This window comes from Scyliorhinus torazame, chromosome 2 (assembly GCF_047496885.1).
Source record: "Scyliorhinus torazame isolate Kashiwa2021f chromosome 2, sScyTor2.1, whole genome shotgun sequence".
Lineage (NCBI taxonomy): Eukaryota > Metazoa > Chordata > Chondrichthyes > Carcharhiniformes > Scyliorhinidae > Scyliorhinus > Scyliorhinus torazame.
In genome coordinates this window covers 61,460,947-61,482,173 of record NC_092708.1, presented here as the reverse complement: position 1 = coordinate 61,482,173, position 21,227 = coordinate 61,460,947, and the positions used below count along the sequence as shown (strand labels likewise).

The window sequence follows — 21,227 nt, the reverse complement described above, 5'->3', positions numbered from 1 at the left end:
CCTAACCTGCACATCTTTGACTGTGGGAGGAAACCGGAGCACCCAGAGCAAACCCACACAGACACGGGGAGAACGTGCAGACTGCGCACAGACAGTCACCCAAGCCGGGAATCAAACCTAGGACACTGCAACTGTGCTAACCTCTGTGCTACCGTGCATAAGTATGGGTGTGTGCGGGGCTGCTGGGGAAGTTGACAATGGTTTGATGGTTTCCTGCTCGAACCGAATGTAGAATGCTTTAAGTTAATTTGTCTGCACGACATCTATGACTACCCACTCAGGAAGTCCTGGTATATGTCGTATTTACTGTGTTTATCAGGTTACTGAATAAATGCTGGCTGTGGCCTTTCATGGCCAATATTCAGTTATGTTTTCATTGGCAATCTTGAGGTAAGTAGAAAGGTAATACAGAGGCAGGTCAAAATAATAGGGCAGGTACTTGTCCAAATGTCAGAACTGCTCAAGATGAGAAGTAATACTTTTCAGACACAAGTGCCCTACTTTAATTTACCTCAAGGTCAGCCAAGGATTTTGATCCCTTGTTCAGACAAGTAAAATAATAAAAAGGGCATCAGCGGGAATTCTCAGTCAATGCATCAAACATCTATTTATTAACAACTCTTTCATAAATAGCACAGTAACACAAGTACTTACTTTAGCCAGCTCTTCTCAGTTTGTTTTGAGTTAACATCTGGTTGTTGAAAAAGATGTTTCTTCAAATGAGTAAATAAACAGTGAACAAAAGCCAACCATTCATTAAAATCTTCACGCCAGCTAATATTTAGTTAAAAAAATAATCCTGTTCAGAGATAGCCGATACTTCAGTCTTTTTTTCTTAATTTGGATGAAAATCAATGATGTAAAATTGAATTTTGTCAATTGAATCCTGCTCCAATGAATAAGGATTCATTAACACTTCAGAAATGGACAGAACGGAACACAAATACAAACCTGCATGAAAGTCTATCCCTACAGTGAGTGATGTCCCCGATATTGGCAGCAAAGCATCTGATTTATCATTGGGTTCCAGTGGTATTCCTCTGATTTCTTCATGAAGAGAATACATCAGGAAAGATCCAAAACCTGGTAAATAGATTTTTTTTAAATGTTTTTCTCTTCGAAAATAACGGCAAATCAAGATCCAATTAGCTATTGATTTCACCCCCTATAATTTGACAATATTACTTACAAAGTGTGTGCAAAAACTATCAGCATTTTCTGACCAGGTCTTGACTGATGTCAATCGCTATTATAGAAGAATATAGTCCAAAGTGGTATTGATTAGTAATGTTCTTTCACTTTTCTGCAAATCAATATTTGATGCAATGTGCTTCATTTTCAAAAAATCATTACCGTAGTTTTAAAGCTGTAGCTCGGTCATTGGACTGAGAACAATAGTGGAATAATCTTTTCATTGGAAGCGAAAATCAGTTTGTTTCTAAAGCTGCCAGCTGATCTGCAACACCAGTTTTACGCACAGATTAAAAGCTGAAAATCTACCCCAATGACAAAAGCATCATCAAGCACACCTTTGCTGTACATAAACCGAAACTGGTCTCTCAAAAAAAAAGCATTCTACTTTCTCTCATCAAGTGTATGCCTTCCAATAATAAAATTATCAGTTGTATTGATTATCCTAATATGTTAAAATGGTGTGCTGTCCATTGTCATCCTTGATATGGATTTTTTTAAATTTGAGCTTTTAATGACTAATTTCAATGGCTTTCTTTGAACTGATGGGAACATAGTCAGAAATTCTTTGTAGTAACTGCGGAAAATTTTATGCAGCTATTTAAACAGCATTTTCACCAGACCAGGAAATTAGCTTTGACCGTTTATTTTTGTCACAGGAACTACCAGACCTAATAAAAGGAGAACAAAATCCATGCAAAACAGACCAGGCAAAAAATAAAATTTCCTTTGAATTTATTTGCTTGAAGTTGAGGTTTCAAATGTAAAAATATTTTTCTGCACCACATTACAGTAAAGCAAGTTCACTATTTTAATAAAAGATATCAGTTGAGAAATGGATTCCCATTGAATGTAATATATTTTCACTTCACCCTTCTGCAAGCTGCCTGAACTCTGCATTCTGAAGGCATCCTCATTTTCCATCAGAGGAAGGTTTCATGGTAGAATTAATGGAGGACATTACAGTGTAAACAGTATGTGCATGCCTCTGACAGTTGCATTTAGCAGTCTCCTCTGTTGCCATTACAGTATTTTACTTTGTGATGCGGCACAGAAGACCAACATACATGTATATACGCACACACATGAGAGGAATTCTCTCCCTCCGCAGCATGTTCTGCCACAGTGGAGGGTGACTCACCGGTGGCTAGAAGTGAGATCTTCTGGTCCCACCATTGCCAACAGGCTTTCCTGTTGTAAGCATCTCTCATCTTCACAGCAGGTGCACCGCCTGCGGATCATAAGATCCTGCCAGCGTGAACGGCCAAAAAGATTCCACCCAAAGACATAAACACATACATACACACACACTCAAATATAAATACACACACATATATAGACACATATATATGCACACACATATACATACATACACACACATGTACATACACACACATACATACACACAGAAATATACATACCCACACATATATATGCACACATAGACATATACAATCACACAACTTTATGCACATACATAGACATACACATACACGCAAGTATATGCCCACACATAGACATATACCTCTGCATAGGCGTATGCACACAGGCACAGATACATATCCACACATGCAGACATATACATGCACACTCATATACACATACAAATGCACACATACACAATCATACATATACATACGTGCACATACAAACCCATACATGCAAACATACATATACACACATACACATACAACCACATGTACACATATAATAATAATTATTATACATACACATATAAACACATATATACATACACACACATACATATAGACCCAGGCATATTCAGACACAAATACATAAACACATACATATTTACACAACCCTTACATATACCTACACACATACACATGCTCACACATGTACACACACAGATATATAGAAACATGTACACACATATACATGCACAAGGACATACATATATACATATAAATACACATGCCCTTTCATACACACATACATAGACATATACATGTGTACATACATACAAACATACATACATACACACAGACATGCAGACACACACATATACAGACACACAAACATAGACATACATACACACACAGACATACACACATACACACGTTGGCACCTTGGTAGGTTTGGGCGTTCTCGAGCTTGTTTGGGAGCAAGTGTCAGGCATGCAGGGAATGTGTCTCATCCAACATAACTGATGAGTAATAACCAGGGCCTTGACACAGGGGATGTTGGCCTGCAAGAGGATACTGATATTGGAGCACCCATCCTGCCATTGAATTTGCAAGATGCTTGCACATGAACAACTAGAGGCCAAACTGCAAACTATCGTCGATGCACTGACGTGGGAAGAATGGGCCTTAGGCGAAACATTCAGGAGACAAAACCCCCACCGCTAACATCACCACCAGTGTGCCCGCGCAGTCTTCAGCCAACTGAGGAAAAGAGTTTTGGTGACTGATGTGTTGGGTGTTCTGGATCACAAACAGGTCACCAACACTTTGAAGTGGTGCAACTCTATTTTATTGTAAGGTAAACTATATTAACATACTTGAACTGTGGGTAAATGTAATACCAGCTTTAACTGTTGACCCTTGCCTAGTCCTAACCAGGTGATGCGCTCAGCACATGGTGAATGACTGTGCTCCGAACTGGCTGCTACTAGAATGAGCAGGAACTCTCCTGTCCCCTGTCTTTATAGTGTGTGCTCTCACTGGTGATTGGCTGTGGTGTTGTGTATGCTGATTGGTCCCACTGCATGTTCATCAGTGTGTGTGTATGTCTGCACCATAATATACTGGTGTATATTGTGACATCCCCCTTTTATGTAAAGAACATGTGCCTGCCTGACAATAAATATTGTGTAGTGAATGTACCTGACTATGTGTGTGCGTGTTATTTACATGACTATGTACACGAGGCTAATCTATTTACACGGGAAGGTGCCTGGTTCAGAGGAATAGGGTGTCACACCAACAACGAAATTAACATTATATACAAACTACTGGAACGATGAAACAGGATAACAGAACAGATCAAAGAGTCCAACATTGTAAAACTCATAAGAAAAGTCTCTGAGGTGGGCGACGAATTCTGGTTGACCGCCTCAAGGGTGGGTCAGGAGCCACCGGCTGAGGAATGGGCTGGGCCACGGCAGAGTAAGGAGGACGCAGAGTATTCGGAATCTCCACGTAGTCCAGGTTGGGGATAACAGGAGGGCGTGGCACCGGTGGAGGATCACGTAGCGAGCGTGGAACGAGACGAAGGGCACGCCGATTGCGGCGGCGAATGAAACCATCTGGCAGACGAACCAGGAACAAGTGGGCAGACACCTGCCGAAGAACCACAGCAGTTGCAGACCAGCCACCCTCCAGAAGATGGATGCGGACGTTGTCATCCGGCGCCAGAGCAGGGAGATCAGTCGCCCGAGTGTCATGCGCCGCCTTGAGTTGTGCACAAGACTGTTGCATCCGCTGAAGGACCGGAACATGGTCGAGGTCTGGGACGTGAATGGATGGCACCGTGGACTTGAGGTTGCGACCCATGAGCAGCTGGGCTGGCGACAGGCCCGTGGAGAGTGGGGCCGAACGATAGGCCAGCAAGGCGAGGTAGAAGTCGGATCCTGCATTGGCAGCCTTGCAGAGGAGCCGTTTGACGATGTGGACGCCCTTTTCCGCTTTGCCATTGGATTGGGCGTGCAGGGGACTGGATGTCACATGCAAAAAGTTGTACCTGCTGGCAAAGTTGGATGATTCCTGGCTCGCGAAGCAGGGGCCATTGTCCGACATCACAGTGAGTGGGATGCCGTGACGAGCAAAGGTCTCCTTGCAGGCACAGATGACCGCCGATGATGTGATGTTGTGCAGGCGTACGACCTCCGGGTAGTTCGAAAAATAGTCTACTATCAGAGCGTAGTCCCTGCCGAGCATCTGGAACAGGTCAATACCTACTTTAGACCAAGGGGACGTGACCAGCTCATGGGGTTGTAGGGTATCATGTGGTTGGGCCGGCTGGAACCACTGACAGGTGGGGCAGTTGAGCACTGTGTTGGCGATGTCCTCATTGATGCCGGGCCAGTACACAGCCTCTCGGGCCCTCCGTCGGCACTTCTCCACGCCAAGATGGCCCTCGTTTAGCTGTTCCAAAACGAGCTGGCGCATGCTGTGCGGGATCACGGTGCGGTCCAGCATCAGGAGGACACCATCGACTACTGCCAGATCGTCTCTGATATTGTAGAACTGTGGGCATTGGCTCTTGGGCCACCCGTCCATCATGTGTCGCATGACACGCTGTAGTCGGGGGTCAGCCGCAGTCTCGCGGCGAATATGGATAAGGCGTAGATCCGTGGCCGGCTGATTGGAGGCCGTGAAGGCCACATGGGCGTCAACCTGGCCGACAAACTCCTCTGGGTCAAATGGGGTTTTGACTGCCCTGGACAGAGCGTCGGCTATGATCAGGTCCTTGCCCGGGATGTCTTGGAGCTGGAAATCGTACCGCCGGAGATTAAGCAGAATGAGCTGGAGGCGAGGGGTCATATCATTCAGGTCTTTTTGTATAATGTTGACCAGCGGGCGATGGTCGGTCTCGACAGTGAATTGGGGGAGGCCGTACACGTAATCATGAAATTTGTCGACCCCAGTCAACAGGCCCAGGCACTCCTTTTCAATCTGCGCGTAGCGCAGTTCCGTGAGGGTCATGGCACGTGACGCATATGCAACGGGGGCCCATGATGAGGCCTCATTGCGTTGTAGGAGCACCGCCCCAATGCCGGATTGGTTGGCATCCGTTGAAATTTTTGTTTCCTTCGTGGGATCAAAAAATGCCAATACTGGGGCCGTGGTAAGCTTGGCCTTTAGCTCCTCCCATTCGTGCTCGTGGGCGGGAAGCCATTGGAAGTCTGTCGTCTTCCTGACCAGGTTCCGGAGAGCTGTGGTACGGGAGGCGAGGTTGGGGATGAACTTCTCCAGGAAGCTGACCATGCCCAAAAATCGGAGGACTGCCTTCTTATCCGCTGGCTTCTACATGGCCGTGATGGCTGCCACCTTGTCCGCATCCGGCCGCACACCCAACCGGGAGATGTGGTCCCCTAGGAACTTGAGTTCCGTCTGGCCGAAGGAACATTTGGCTCTGTTGAGGCGAAGGCCTTGGTCCCGTATTCGTTTGAAAATGCGCTGGAGGCGACTGATATGCTCCTGCGGGGGGTGGACCAAATGATGATGTCGTCAACATAGACGCGCACACCCTCAATGCCCTCCATCATTTGCTCCATGATCCGGTGGAATACTTCTGATGCCGATATAATCCCAACCAGCACCCTGTTGTAGCAGTATCTGCTAAACAGGGTATTAAAGGTACACAGCTTTCTGCTTGACCTGTCGAGTTGAATTTGCCAGAATCCTTTCGAGGCGTCAAGTTTGGTGAAGGTGTTGGCCCGAGCCATCTCGCATGTGATCTCTTCGTGCTTGGGGATAGGGTAATGCTCCCTCATTATGTTGCGATTCAGATCCTTTGGATCAATGCAGATCCGGAGCTCGCCGGAAGGCTTCTTTACGCACACCATGGAACTGACCCAGTCGGTTGGTTCCGTCACTCTGGAGAGCACTCCTTGCTCCTGGAGGTCCTGCAGCTGCTGTTTAAGGCGGTCCTTGAGGGGTGCTGGGACTCTGCGAGGTGCATGAACCACAGGCGTGGCATCTTGTTTGAGCAGGATTTTGTAAGTGTATGGATGCGTGCCCATGCCTTCGAAAATGTCACGGTGCTGGTGGACGATAGTTGAAGTGTGTTTTCATCACAGACAACTTAAATCCCTGGGGAAATGTCACAGACTTACATAGACAAATTATACACAAAGTCACAAGTGCGCAGCAACCTTATGAGTGATGTGGTTCACTGTTTCAAAGCTGCCTCCCACTTTGAGTGTTTGCTGAGAGTTATGTGCACAACAGGAGGTGGTAATAAAATTAGGTTTCCACACCATCAGCTGCACTTGGGAATGACAACTCCTCAATTCACCTTATGGCTGTGTGAACTTTTTTTATTGATTGGATTTTGGGAATGGGCAACAGTTCCACCTTCTGCCTGTTTTTTAATGGGAATGGACCTGGGCGACAGTAAGTAATCTGAGAGAAAAATGGAGCAGAACTTTTCCTACTAGGACTGAATAATTTTTTTTATAAAGGTTGAACAATAACATTTCTCCAAACAGGTGTGCTGTTGCTTCCTTCTGTTGACAATAACACTTACCCTCACACGACATTTTGTCACTCCGTAGTTGATATCCCACAGTGCACTTGCATGTTTTTCTGGTTTCTGAGATTGGCAAGCAGAGCTGGGAGCATCCACCATTGTTCACACTGCACAGATTAGTACCTAAATGGGACATATAAAATCAATGTTCAAGAGCCAACAGACTTTTCAGTTAGCTACCTTCTACATGAGTAATGAGACTTTTCTTGACTGTACAGTGATCTGTGTCAAAATGAGTGATGAACGGTCTAACTATATTTGAAGTGGGTACTGAATTTTCTGTGTCGAAAACCTCTGAAAAGTACATTTTGTTGGAATAATAGAGCATTAAATCAAACTGCAATGATGGCATTAGTCTATCCGGCGTCAACATTTATGATTATTGTGCTACTGGAGAAAGGTGGTAACGCTCTTTGTGCAGCACATTGGCGCTGTTATCTCACAATATAAGTTGCTGCAAAGTTTACCTTGCGTCAGCTGCGAAAAAAAAGGAGCAAGTTGTTTCAGTGAATAAAGTTGAGGGGGATCATCTGATGTAAGTATTCAGCATCAAAGTCAAATTTCAAGTTTGGTGAAAAGTTGATTTTTATAGCTATCCGTACAGATGGCCGGCTCACCACATCCGCTGTGGCGGTGCCAGAGAATTACGGCCATTAACTCCGTTTCCCCCTTCACGGATGTTGGATGAACTTCTGGATATTTCCAGCATTTTCTGCCTTTATTTCAGATTGCTAGCAATAACTGTATTTTGCTTTTCGCAACAAGTGTTGAGGAAATTTTCACAGTTGAAACGGAGCTTCAGAACCTTCTGATCCAGATCCATGATTTGGAAAATAATCGGCAATGGAAAAATGACTAAAATAGTTATTACAGAGCATGCATTTCATAATTGCAATAGTTCCAGCTTTTAAGCTTTTATTAACTTTGCCAAATACTCCCCTCGGTCTAATGTCTCAATTCTTGATTCTGTCTGGTGACACAAACTTGTGTGTTACTGTATAATTAAGACCTAAAGGTTTTGTTCCACAAATAATTATAGGGTTATAAATTTTTTTAAAATACAGTCACAACAAAAGTCAACCTTCATAGGTTACCTAAGAAAATTTGATTCCATTTCAAACAAAGAACAAAGAAATGTACAGCACAGGAACAGGCCCTTCGGCCCTCCAAGCCTGTGCCGACCATGCTGCCCGACTAAACTACAATCTTCTACACTTCCTGGGTCCGTATCCCTCTATTCCCATCCTATTCATGTATTTGTCAAGATGCCCCTTAAATGTCACTATCGTCCCTGCTTCCACCACCTCCTCCGGTAGCGAGTTCCAGGCACCCACTACCCTCTGCGTAAAAAACTTGCCTCGTACATCTACTCTAAACCTTGCCCCTCTCACCTTAAACCTATGCCCCCTAGTAATTGACCCCTCTACCCTGGGGAAAAGCCTCTGACTATCCACTCTGTCTATGCCCCTCATAATTTTGTATACCTCTATCAGGTCTCCCCTCAACCTCCTTCGTTCCAGTGAGAACAAACTGAGTTTATTCAACCGCTCCTCATAGCTAATGCCCTCCATACCAGGCAACATTCTGGTAAATCTCTTCTGCACCCTCTCTAAAGCCTCCACATCCTTCTGGTAGTGTGGCGACCAGAATTGAACACTATACTCCAAGTGTGGCCTAACTAAGGTTCTATACAGCTGCAACATGACTTGCCAATTCTTATACTCAATGCCCCGGCCAATGAAGGCAAGCATGCCGTATGCCTTCTTGACAACCTTCTCCACCTGTGTTGCCCCTTTCAATGACCTGTGTACCTGTACTCCTAGATCTCTTTGACTTTCAATACTCTTGAGGGTTCTACCATTCACTGTATATTCCCTGCCTGCATTAGACCTTCCAAAATGCATTACCTCACATTTGTCCGGATTAAACTCCATCTGCAATCTCTCTGCCCAAGTCTCCAAACAATCTAAATCCTGCTGTATCCTCCGACAGTCCTCATCGCTATCCGCAATTCCACCAACCTTTGTGTTGTCTGCAAACTTACTAATCAGACCAGTTACATTTTCCTACAAATCATTTATATATACTACAAAGAGCAAAGGTCCCAGCACTGATCCCTGTGGAACACCACTGGTCACAGCCCTCCAATGAGAAAAGCATCCTTCCATTGCTACTCTCTGCCTTCTATGGCCTAGCCAGTTCTGTATCCACCTTGCCAGCTCACCCCTGATCCCGTGTGACTTCACCTTTTGTACTAGTCTACCATGAGGGACCTTGTCAAAGGCCTTACTGAAGTCCATATCGACAACATCCACTGCCCTACCTGCATCAATCATCTTAGTGACCTCCTCGAAAAACCGGCAAAAGTTCTTATGAACTTTATAGTATTTTGAAATGTTCTTCCTCTAAAATAAATAGTGTCCAGCCTTGGAAAGTTGCCGGTCGAACAAGGTAGGGAATACCTGAGTGGTCAGGAGGGGGGCGATCAAGGTCTCGGGAATAGGATGGGGGCCGATGGGGGCCAGCAGTGGGAGAGGTCTGGAGGAGGCTGGCCTGCAGAAGAGGGCTCTCCCAGTCAGAAGGGAGCTTTCTAATGGAAGCATTCCATCCCTTGCCCATCCGCGATTGAATTTACTTTGTTTTTGCATTTCCCCCTGGGCTGTCATCCACCTGCCAGCCTAAAAGTTGAGGTTGGGTGGGAAAGAAGTAGCCATTAAGTGGCCATGTAAGGGCCTTAATTGGGACAAGGACAGGCCTCCCATCTGAAGCCCTCTCTGCCCCACCGTAAAATTACAACCAGATTGGGGGGGAACCCAGAGGGCATCCCATCCATGAAATCTCACGCTCGCCCCGCAGCCTCAGACCTACCAGCGAGGCAGCGTAAAATTCTACCCCATGTGAATGGACAATAAAGAGAAAACAAACTGGTACAACAGGCTGGATTTTGTTGAGGGAGGGGTGGCCCTGATGGTGGACTTGAAAACCAGGAGCAACGCTGCTTTGGGCATTTCCGTGAGCTCTAAATTATTTACTGTGCTTCACAAGGGTAAGTGGTACCATCTACTCATTGCAAAGTGACACTTATAAGGGCATCAGATAGTGTAACCATATTATCTAAATGGTGAGAGATTGCAGAGCTCTGAGATGCAGAGGGATCTGGGTGTCCAAGTGTATGAATCATAAAAGTCTAGTATGCAGGTGCAGCAGGCAATTAGGAAAGTGTAAGGGTCCATCTTGTTGATTCCCTTTTTTCCCCTTTATTTTTGCTGTTATCATTTTGATCCATGGATGTTAAATGGACATGTATCTGTTGGAGCAGCAGTTGAATGCACTTAGAAGCATGCAGGTAGCGGAAAACATAATAGACAGGACTTTTAGAGACGTGGTCACAACCAAGGTGCAGGCAGATACATGGGTGACCGCTAGAAGGGTCGGCCAGTCAGTGCAGCAATCCCCTATGGCTGTCCCCCTCTCTAACAAGCATACCGTGTTGGATACTGTCGGGGGAGGATGGCCTATCAGGGGAAACCAACCAGCCAGAGCAGTGGCACCACGACTGGCTCTGTGGTTCCGGAGGGAGGATCAAAAACACAGAAGAGTAATAGTTATAGAGAACTCTATAACTATAGTTACAGTCAGGGGTACAGATAAGTGCTTCTGTGGACATGTAAGAGACTCCAGGAAGGTACATTGCCTCCCTTGTGCCGGGGTCAAGGATGTCTCTGTACGGGTAGGGGGCATTCTGAGGTGGGAAGGTGATAAGGCAGAGGTATGGTACACGTTGGTACCAATGACATAGGTAGAAATAGGGATGAGGTCTTGCATCAAGAATTCAGGAAGTTAGGTAGTAGACTAAAAAGCAGACCTCTTTAGTTATAATCTCTGGATTACTCCCAGTGCCTCGTGCTAGTGAGTACAGGAATAGGAGAATACCGCAGATGAATGCCTGGCTTAAGAGTTGGTGCAGGAGGGAGGGTTTTAGATTCTTGGGCCACTGGGACTGTTTCTGAGGAAGGCGGGACCTGTACACGCGGGACGGTCTACATCTGAACCAGAGCGGGACTAACATCCTTGCGGTGGGTTTGCTAGTGCTCTTGGGAAGAGTTTAAACTAATTCAGCAAGGGGACAGGACACAGACTGTTAGCAGAATAGGGACACAGAGGAACACAGAATAGCAATCAAGCCAGAGGGAATATCACGGTAGTATGTTTCAAGGGAGTAAGAAAAGGATGGATGAGCTCTACTTTGATGCCAGGAGTATTACAGGTAAAACAGATCAGTTAAGGGCAAGGATTGACATGTGGAATTGTGATCTAGTAGCCATGACAGAGACGTGCTTGACTGAGGGGCAGGATTGGAAATTCAGCATTATGGGATATAGAATTTCAGGCGTGACAAAGGAGGGTGTAAAAGAGGATGAGGCATTGCATTATTAGTGAAGGAGTCAGGTACTGTGGTAAGGAGGGATGAAATCTTGGAGGGGGCATCAAATGAAGCTTTGTGGGTAGAGCTTAGGAACAAAAAAGGACTACCACATTGCTAAGTGTTTATTATAGATCCCCAGATCGTCAGCAGGAAATTGAGGAGCAAATCTGTGTGCAATTCGCGGAGGTATGTAAAAATAATGATAGGATAATTATATTAGGTGGTTCAACTTTCCCAACATTAATTGCGACAGTCACTGTGTTAAAGGCTTAGATGGAGTAGAGTTCTTAAAATGTATACAGGAGAACTTGTTAGCTCAATAGGTAGAGGGTCCAACAAGAGGAAATGCGGTGCTGGACTTAATTCTGGGGAATGAAGCCTGACAGGTGGTTGATGTGTTAGTGGGGGAGCATTTTGGTGATAGCGATCACAGCATTGTTTTTTATTTGTTGTTCGGATGTGGGCATCGCTGGCTGAGCCCATCCCTAATTGTCCTTGAACTGAGTGGCTTGCTTAGTGAACCAGATGGGTTTTTACAACAATCGGCAATGGTGTCATGGTCAGCATGAGACTTTTAATTCCAAATTATTATTTTTTTAATTCTAATGTTACCGTCTGCTGTGGTGGGATTCAAACCAGGGACCCCAGAGCATTACCTGTGTCTCTGGATTACTAGTCCAGTGATAATACCACTACACCACCGCCTCCCTGGCATGGTACATGGTACATGGTACAATGCAAATTTGGTATTGACAAAGAAATGAACAAGTTTCAAAAAAAGGTTTTGGATTGGGGGAGAGCGGCTTTTAGTAAAATAAGTAAAAATTTAGTAAAATGGTTAGCACTGTTGCTTCACAGCGCCAGGGTCTCAGGTTCGATTTCTGGCTTGGGTCACTGTCTATGCGGAGTCTGCGCGTTCTCCCCGTGTCTGCGTGGGTTTCCTCCGGGTGCTCCAGTTTCCTCCCACAAGTCCCGAAAGACGTGACGTTAGGTGAATTGGACATTCTGAATTCTCCCTCTGTGTACCCGAACAGGCGGCGGAATGTGGCGACTAGGGGATTTTCACAGTTACGTCATTGCAGCGTTATTAATAATAATAATAATAATTTATAATAACCTTTTATTGTCACAAGTATGAAGTTACTGTAAAATGTCCCGAATCACCACATTCGGCCGTTTGATCGGGTAAGCTGGCACGGGAATTGAACCCGCGATGCTGGCCTTGTTCTGCATTACAAACCAGCTGTCTAGCCCACTGAGCTAAACCATCCCTATATGTAAGCCTACTTATGGCAATAACGATTATTATTATTAGTCTTATAAGGCAGGATCTGGCAAAGATAGACTGGAAAAAGTTATTTGCAGGGAAACCTACAGAAGAGTTGTAGGGGGCATTTGAAAAGGAAATGGGAAGGGCACAGGCCCAACATGTTCCCTCTAGGGTAACAGGAAGGAGTAACAATGAAATGAAGCCCGGGGAACCATGATTAACCAGGGACATTCAGGATACGATGAGAAGGAAAATAAACTTTTAGCAAGTACGGGGCAGCACAGTAGCATAGTGGTTAGTTAGCACAGTTGCTTCACAGCTCCAGGTTCGATTACCAGCTTGGGTCACTGTCTGTGTGGAGTCTGCATGTTCTCCCCGTGTTTGTGTGGGTTTCCCCTGGGTGCTCTGGTTTCCTCCCACAGTCCAAAGATGTGCAGGTTAGGTGGATTGGCCATTCTAAATTGCCCTTAGTGTCCAAAAATATAGGTGGGATTACTGGGTTACGGGGATAAAGGGAATAGGGTGGAGGTGTGGGGCTTAAGTAGGATGAACTTTCCAAGGGCCAGTGCAGTCTAGATGAGTTGAATGGCCTCCTTTTGCACTGTAAATTCTATGATTCTAAGTACAAGGGGAGCTAATCTTCGGAGACATTAGTAGAGTGCAGAAATGGAGGGCAGGATGGAGCTTAAAAGGACAAGAAGGAGAGCAAACTCTGGCTGGGAAAAGTAGATAAAATCCCAAGATATTCTGTAAGTATATCAATGGGAAGAGGATAACCAGGGAAAGGGTAGGGCCCATTTGGGGGTGGCATTTGAATGGCTGTCCTGATCTCTACAGCCTTCCCCTTTCAGGATTCCCACATAAACCCCCCCCTTTACCCCTCAATTTTCTTTTCAGGGTGCCATGCTGGCAGTGCCAAGGTGTTCCTGTACCAGGGGAAGTGCCAGGGTATTACCCCACCCTGTCCCCGACCACGTGGTGGGGTCTAATGGCCTGAAACCCGCCCCCGCCTCCCCGGAAGTGCCATCACACCTCGTCCACTATTGTGGAAACCAGGGTTCATCGGCACCCGTTGAAGCCCCTCAAGCTCATTTAATGGCTCATGTAAATATCATTATCTGGGTCACATCCAGTGAGGGTGGGAGGAGAGACCACCCATAGCTCCAGTCCAAATCCACCTCTGACAGGATGCCTCAGAGGATGCACCGTCACCGTCACGGCTTTCACCTGCACCCTCCAGCCGCACAGACAGTCACCTCAGTGGGGGCCCATTTTAGAATCGATTCAGAGTCATAATTGAGTGAGTACTCACAGCCACTTGTCCACAACTGGTAGAGGAAGTGATAGCGGAGGTCTCTGACACTTGGAGGATTGCCTGCTGTTGTCCATATGTAAAAGGTGGGTGGGTGCAAAGAACCCTCAAGGGGAGTTAAACAAGCTATGAGAGTGGCAAGGAACACTGCAGATGCAGTGCGAGGGTTAAAAAAAGTGAAGCTCGCCACTGTGGTCTGAACAGAAAACCAGAGACATCCCAAGATGTTAGAAGAATGATGGGGTGCACACATCCAATCGTCACTGACTGTCGCCTATCAATTGTAATATTGAGCTAACATGCAGGCGAAGACAGCAAGTAAGGAGGCAACGGGCTATTTGGCCTTGACTGCAAAAGGGATTGAGGTATGTGTGCAGTTGATTGCAGCCTTGGTGAGACTTCACATGGAGAATTGTTTCACCTGCTCATCTTCGTATTAAGGGTAGGAATGGACTGGGCATTATTGAAAGACCATGGTATTACCCTATCAGTAAGAGTGAGTAGAATGGGCCTGTGTGCTGGATTGTGTGGTGGACTGAGAGGTTGCATATGTGAAGCAACAAAAACTTTGACAGGGATCTGGAACTCTGACACTGCAAGAAAGATGTATAAATTGCCACGGGTGTCCAGAATGATGAGTCACAGTCTTGCAGTAATAGCAAGGACAGCGAGGACCGAGATTTGCAGGTTTCTCTGCAATTGAAGGTTTGTGAGTGGTTGGTATTCAACAACCCGCATAGGCACTGGGCAGGCTCAACCAAATGAGGTGGGCAGGCCACATTGCCCGCATACCCAACAAAAGACTCCCAAAACAAGCGCTCTACTCTGAGCTCCGCAATGGCAAGCGGCTACGAGGGGGGCAGAGGAAATGCTACAAGGGCTCTGAAAGACTCCCGAAATAAATGCAACATCCCCACCGATACATGGGAATCACTTGCCTTAGAATGCACAAACTGGAGAAAAAGCAACCACGAAGGCGCCAATCATCTCAATCGTCATAGGGTGGTGCATCCAGAGGCCGAGTGTGAACAGCGGAAGGAAAGCGCAGAATCCAGAGCTTCCCACCCACCCACCTCATCAAACACTACCTGCCAAACTTGATTGATTGATATTTATCGTCACATGTCCCAAAGTACAGTGAAAAGTACTTTTCTGCGGCCAAGAGAACGTTAACAATATGTACATAATAGACAAAAAGAATAATCGACAGAGTACATTGACAGTGGTACATCAACAAATAGTGATTGGTTGCAGTGCGGAACAAGGCCAAACAAGAGCAGCATAGGGCATCATGAATAGTGTTCTTACAGCGAACAGATCAGTCTAAGGGAGAGTCGTTGAGGAGTCTAGAAGCTGTGGGGAAGAAGCTGTTCCTATGTCTGGATGTGCGGCTCTTCAGACTTCAGTATCTTCTGCCTGATGGAAGGGTCTGGAAAAGGGCAAAGCCTGGGTGTGAGGGGTCTCTGACAATGCTGTCTGCCTTTCTTTTGGCAGCGGATGTGTATACAGAATCAATGGGAGAATGGTAAGCTTGTGTGATGCATTGGGCTATGTTCACCACACTCTGCAGTTTCTTGCGATCTTGGGCCGAGCAGTTGCCATACCAAGCTGTGATGCAGCTGGATAGGATGCTCTCTTTGGCACATCTGTAGATGTTTGTGAGAGTCGATGCAGACACGCCAAATTTCTTTAGCTTCCGTAGGAAGTAGAGATGTTGTTGTGCTTTCTTGACTGTGGCAGAGTCTGCAGATCAGGATCGGACTATTCATCCACCACAGAACGCACCTCCCCAGAGTGGGAGCAAGTCATCCTTGATGCTGAGGGATTTCCCCAAGACTGCAGGGAAGCATTGGCATTGAATAGACTCCAAAGTAAACTCTAAACTTTTCAAGATGATTATGATATCAGAAAATATGGGGATCACTGCAGACGTGGTGAGCATCAGAGACACAGCACAAAGTGCATGGTAGAGCAATCTTTAGGGTCCAAATTGTTCACTCATGCTGCTCTTCCCTGTATACCCATGTTACTGGTACAACTTGAAATATTTCTCTGCAAATCTACTCTCAATTTGGGCGAGGTATGAGAGTGACATGAGTGCACCTCTGCTGAAATAAAAAATCATATTGCTCTCAATGCAGCATGTGTACAGCCTTTATGAGGGCATGGGATTGTGGTAAAATGGCCAGAATCTTAGGCCGATATAGAATTGGACACTTTAATTAAGAATTGGACACTGAAAATTAAAACCACAATCAGAATCACAGACAGGCCTGATGGGAGGTCAGGCAGCCTTACTTGAATACACTGGACAGAGATGGACAGCCTGGGCTTGTCCTGCAAATGGGAGATCAGAAGAAAATCAGCCCCATTTATATGGATCAAGAAGATACTGCCAGACTTTCTGGCACCTAGATTCCCCGCCATTACCCAATATGGGCTAAAGTTACATACGGACAATGTACCTGAGGATGGACCCTGGGGTGTCCTGCAGAGTTGCAATCCGCAGCTCCATTGGGTGTTGCAACCCCACCAAGTGACCTTATTGGTTGAGAGCCAGAGGAACTTCTGGAAGGGCGCTAACAGGGGGATAAGAAGAAAACACCCAGGGACCCTCCCCACGGAGAGGCAAAGGAGAAGACTTGATGGCGTCCCAGGGAATGGACCGAAGAGTGGTGTGAGACCCACCTTCACAGACAAAGGCTCTGAGACGACTGAGGTTGAGAGGATTGGACTCGCAGCTCAATCCAATTCATCGGCACACGTAGTATTAGAACCTTGGGCAGATTACATTTTGGATAATTTTGGAGAATACTGGGCGGGATTCTTCGGCCATGCCCGCCCAGGACTGGAAATTCCCACCCAAGGTCAACGGACCTTCACATGGTTCCCGTCCCGCCCGTGGCGACCTTGCGGCGGCCGAGGTCGAAAAGTCTAGCTCATTGTGTTTGTGGGTAAATTTGGGTTGAATCGTGAACCAGTGTTTGTCCTTTGTTCATTTTGCAAATAAGGACACCTGGGTAAAAGGTTTTAATCATAAACTGGCCGAAATGTCTGATAATTTACAGACAACAGATTCTACTTACAGATGGCTGAATCATGGGAGCACAAAGTGCTATGCAGGTTCTGATGTGCTTATTTGGCACGAGGGGTCTGTGTCTCAGCACAATTTGGCGTATGCAAAGGATCATACTACCAGCAGAGCAGACTTTTAGTAGTGCAATTTAATTCAACTACCATGAATCAAGGTACAGGAGAATAAGCTATACTGTGTGCTGCAAATAAGTACCTGCCAGCCAGCAAAGGATAGAAAACCAAATTGTAAACAAGATGTATTGGCAGCTTATTGTGCCTGGAATCTGGCCGCGATCAGATTGTCACATACTTGTGTGCTGCATCGTACCTTGGCAATGATTTCATCTGCAACATTCTAGCCGTCATCATTACCATCCCCTTCACTGTCCTCATCATTGAGGGAGACATCTCAGCCCTACTTCAGCCAAGATATCCACCCCTCCCCTCCTCTTCTTTTGTTTTGTGGGGTTATTCGGGGAACAGCAGACAAAATGACCCAGCGGACTCACTGTGATGAATACTGGAGAGCCCTGCCCTAAGGGTCCAAACATTTGAACCTCATCTTTAGGGGACCTATCATCTGCTCTATGATGGCTCTGGTGGTGGCATTGGTATGACCATTTAAGACTGAGATTAAGCAGGAATGTCTTCACTCAGTGGTGAATTCTCTATCCCACAGGGCTGTGGAAGCTCAATCATTAAGCATGTTGAATGCATAAATTGTCAGATTGTGGGAGATTAATAACATCAAGGGATATGGAGGTAGCATGGGAAAGTGTCATTGAGGTTGATGATCAAACATGATAACTGAATGGTGCAGCAGGCTTGACGGGCTGAAATATCTACTCCTAGTCTTATGTTCTTACCCTAGGCCCTATAATTATCTATGTTGATATGTCGGCTTTCTCCCCTGTTCCCATAACTGTTGATATGCCCCTGACCTGACACCTCCCGTTCGCAATGATAATCTTTTATTGTCACTGTGAAAAGCCCCTAATCGCCACATTCTGGCGCCTGTTTGGGTAAGCTTGTGCGGGAATTGAACCTGCGCTGCTGGCCTTGTTCTGCATCACAAACCAGCTGTCTAGCCCACTGAGCTGAACCAGCTGCATCCTGACATTCTGTGACCACACCCCATGAGACCATCCACTCCGTGTCCATGAGCCTAGCACTTTCACCCCACCTGATCCAACTGCCTTCTCTGTCTGAGACTGTACCCTCAGCCTCCCTATACTCTGAGGACCAAATCCTTGAATTCATGGATCACTCTATGATGTCCACTGCCCAGAGAGGGCACCCGCTGTCCTACAAGGGGCCAAAGACATATGTGATATGCTTACTCTCCCCAAGAAGTGCTGGTACAGTCTGAGCCTCTTCCACAAACACCCTCCTAAACAGTTGTCTAGCTTTCTTCCCAAGGCGCCCTCCCAAACAAACTCCAGAACAGCCTGGCTTCATTCCCGTCCCACTCTTTCCCCCTTAGCCTGCCTCTCCTGTCCAGCCTCCACTGCACACTCCCCCTGCCCCCCTACCCCTGCCCGGCCTTTTCACAGCTTGGCCTACAGCCCCTGATCTCGATCTGACATTTGTGAGCGGTCCTCAAGAAAGCCAAATTAGCGGCTACTCACTCCAAACCCCAGAGAGCAGTCTACGTCGCCAGGTACCATATTCAAAAGGTGCCCAACGTCACTGACCTACTATTGAAGAAATGAGCTGGACCTCCTGAAAATGAAGTTGGATCTTTGGAGCACTCTGAGGATGGAAGATGGACTTCCTGAGAAAGAAAATGGATCTCCAGGAACATCCTGAGTCGGAAGATTGACCTACTTGTCCCCCCAGCCAATGCTGTGATGTTCTACGGTTGTTGTTGGCCTCCAGCTTAAACGCAGGTGAGTCCAAACATCTGCAGATCATGCCTTTCCAAATATGTTGCATGCTGGCATTGCAGCGAATCCAGCATAGAGGGTCAGGCCTTCATCTGCATCGCATTAAAATTATGCAAATGAGGCTCATGCCGGCCTCCGGCAGGAGGGTGCTTCCTATTTATTCTCTGTTTATTCCCTTATTTTCCCTTTCTTTTATTTTTGCAGTTACATGTTTGATCCATGGATGATTAATGGACATGCCACTTTAAGGCAAGAAGCCTGTGTCTTTAATTCAAGCAGGAAGAATCCGGAAGGCTGTGCTGGTTTAAACTGGAGATTGCAAACTGGCTGGGATCAATGACAGAGAGATGGGTTGGGGCTCAGTTTGATTGACTGAAAATTATTTCTGGTCCTTCCGCCATATTCTCCCTTCATGCCTTTACCTGCTACTGAACCCTGCAGGAAAGGATGGCATGAGTGACCTATGCCATTACAAGTGGCATGCCATCATTCTCTGGGACATCCGCATTGCCTCATAGAGACATTTTGCTGAAAACATCGATAGCTAATTATTGTAGTTTGTCCCCCATTAAATGCACCAACGAGAATGGTTTTGTTCAACGAATAGCACTGTGATCACAACAGTCACAAAGCCCATTACATGGTGGTACAGGCAAACACAGGATGATCAATAAAGGAATCAGTTGCACAGCACGATCCCTGAAAGTCGCAATCCCAAAGTATTTGCACTCCCATGTTACGGGCTTACGCCCACCACAAACTGGTTGAGACTGTCCACACTTACTTCACTTGAGACCGTTAAAGACAGTGAAGAAAAAAGTTTACAAATACAGTTTCCCTAAAGTGAGAAGGTAAAGTCCTAACAAAAGGACGACATGGAATCAAAATTTTGTAACTAGTGGTCAGAACCCTGCAGAAACGCGATTGTGTTTTCCTCCCCCAGATGTTTTGTTCCACTTATCACCTTCTGTTTTCTAATGCTGAGCTAATTAGGTCTGGACACCATAAGTTCTCTGAATTAGCCTTTATAAGACTTATGTGAGCTTTTATGAAACTCCTTTCTAAAATATAAAGATTGCATATTATGTTATATCTGGATAGTTTTCATCCAATGATTTAAACCTGTTCTCAATGAATTGATGATGAAATCTTGCTAAAATCTTCCTCTAGGTGGTCCTTGTGCCTCTTAAATGAACACTGATTACATTTCATATGTTATAAATGATAGAGCAACGCGTCTATAATGACTGACTTAAAATAGTTCTTGTTATTCTCCAATCTTCAGGTAGAGCTTTTGAATTATGCAGTCAATCATTTATTGAATTACTCACTGAACCACCAGGCCCCTATGCTTTTAGATGCATCTTATGAGTGCAAAAACATTTACTAAGCCTTCCTTCTTACCTTGTTGGGTCTCTTTGCCATAGACTTTCATATGCAACACAGTGGCAATATTTTTCCGCATGACGACAGGCTCTGAACCATCAACTTTGTTGCAGATTCCAATCCATCCAGAAGCTTGATCTGCCCACCATAGCTTGTTTCCTTTAAAAAGAGTGAGGTTGCATCTCATCAGAATTGCTTCTTGTTCATTTCAAATTCTTATTGCTAACCTAAAATTGTATTACCTGAAGGCATTGTGTTACTTTAATCACTTTAAGTACAGTGCACAATTAAAGCACTAATGATAAAACCTAATCATTGAGTTAATGATAATGTTGACTCAATAATTTGCAATTTTACAGTAAGATTGCATAGTTGCTACCACAATAATATTAATGGTGTCAGAGGTTTTTAAAACCATAAGACCAAAAGAAATAGGAAGGGAGTAGGTCATTCAGCCCCTCG

General features: G+C 45.6%; 1 long non-coding RNA gene across 1 annotated transcript; it reads right to left on the bottom strand.

Annotated features, from left to right (window-relative positions):
• Window positions 1–951: 951 nt before the first annotated feature.
• Window positions 952–20,911, bottom strand: LOC140388115 (uncharacterized). Its single transcript, XR_011934096.1, has 3 exons — window positions 20,784–20,911; window positions 7,408–7,533; window positions 952–1,083 (listed from the first exon to the last, which is right to left on the bottom strand). It is a non-coding gene; the product is annotated as an uncharacterized lncRNA (long non-coding RNA).
• Between the last annotated feature and the right edge of the window lie 316 nt (window positions 20,912–21,227).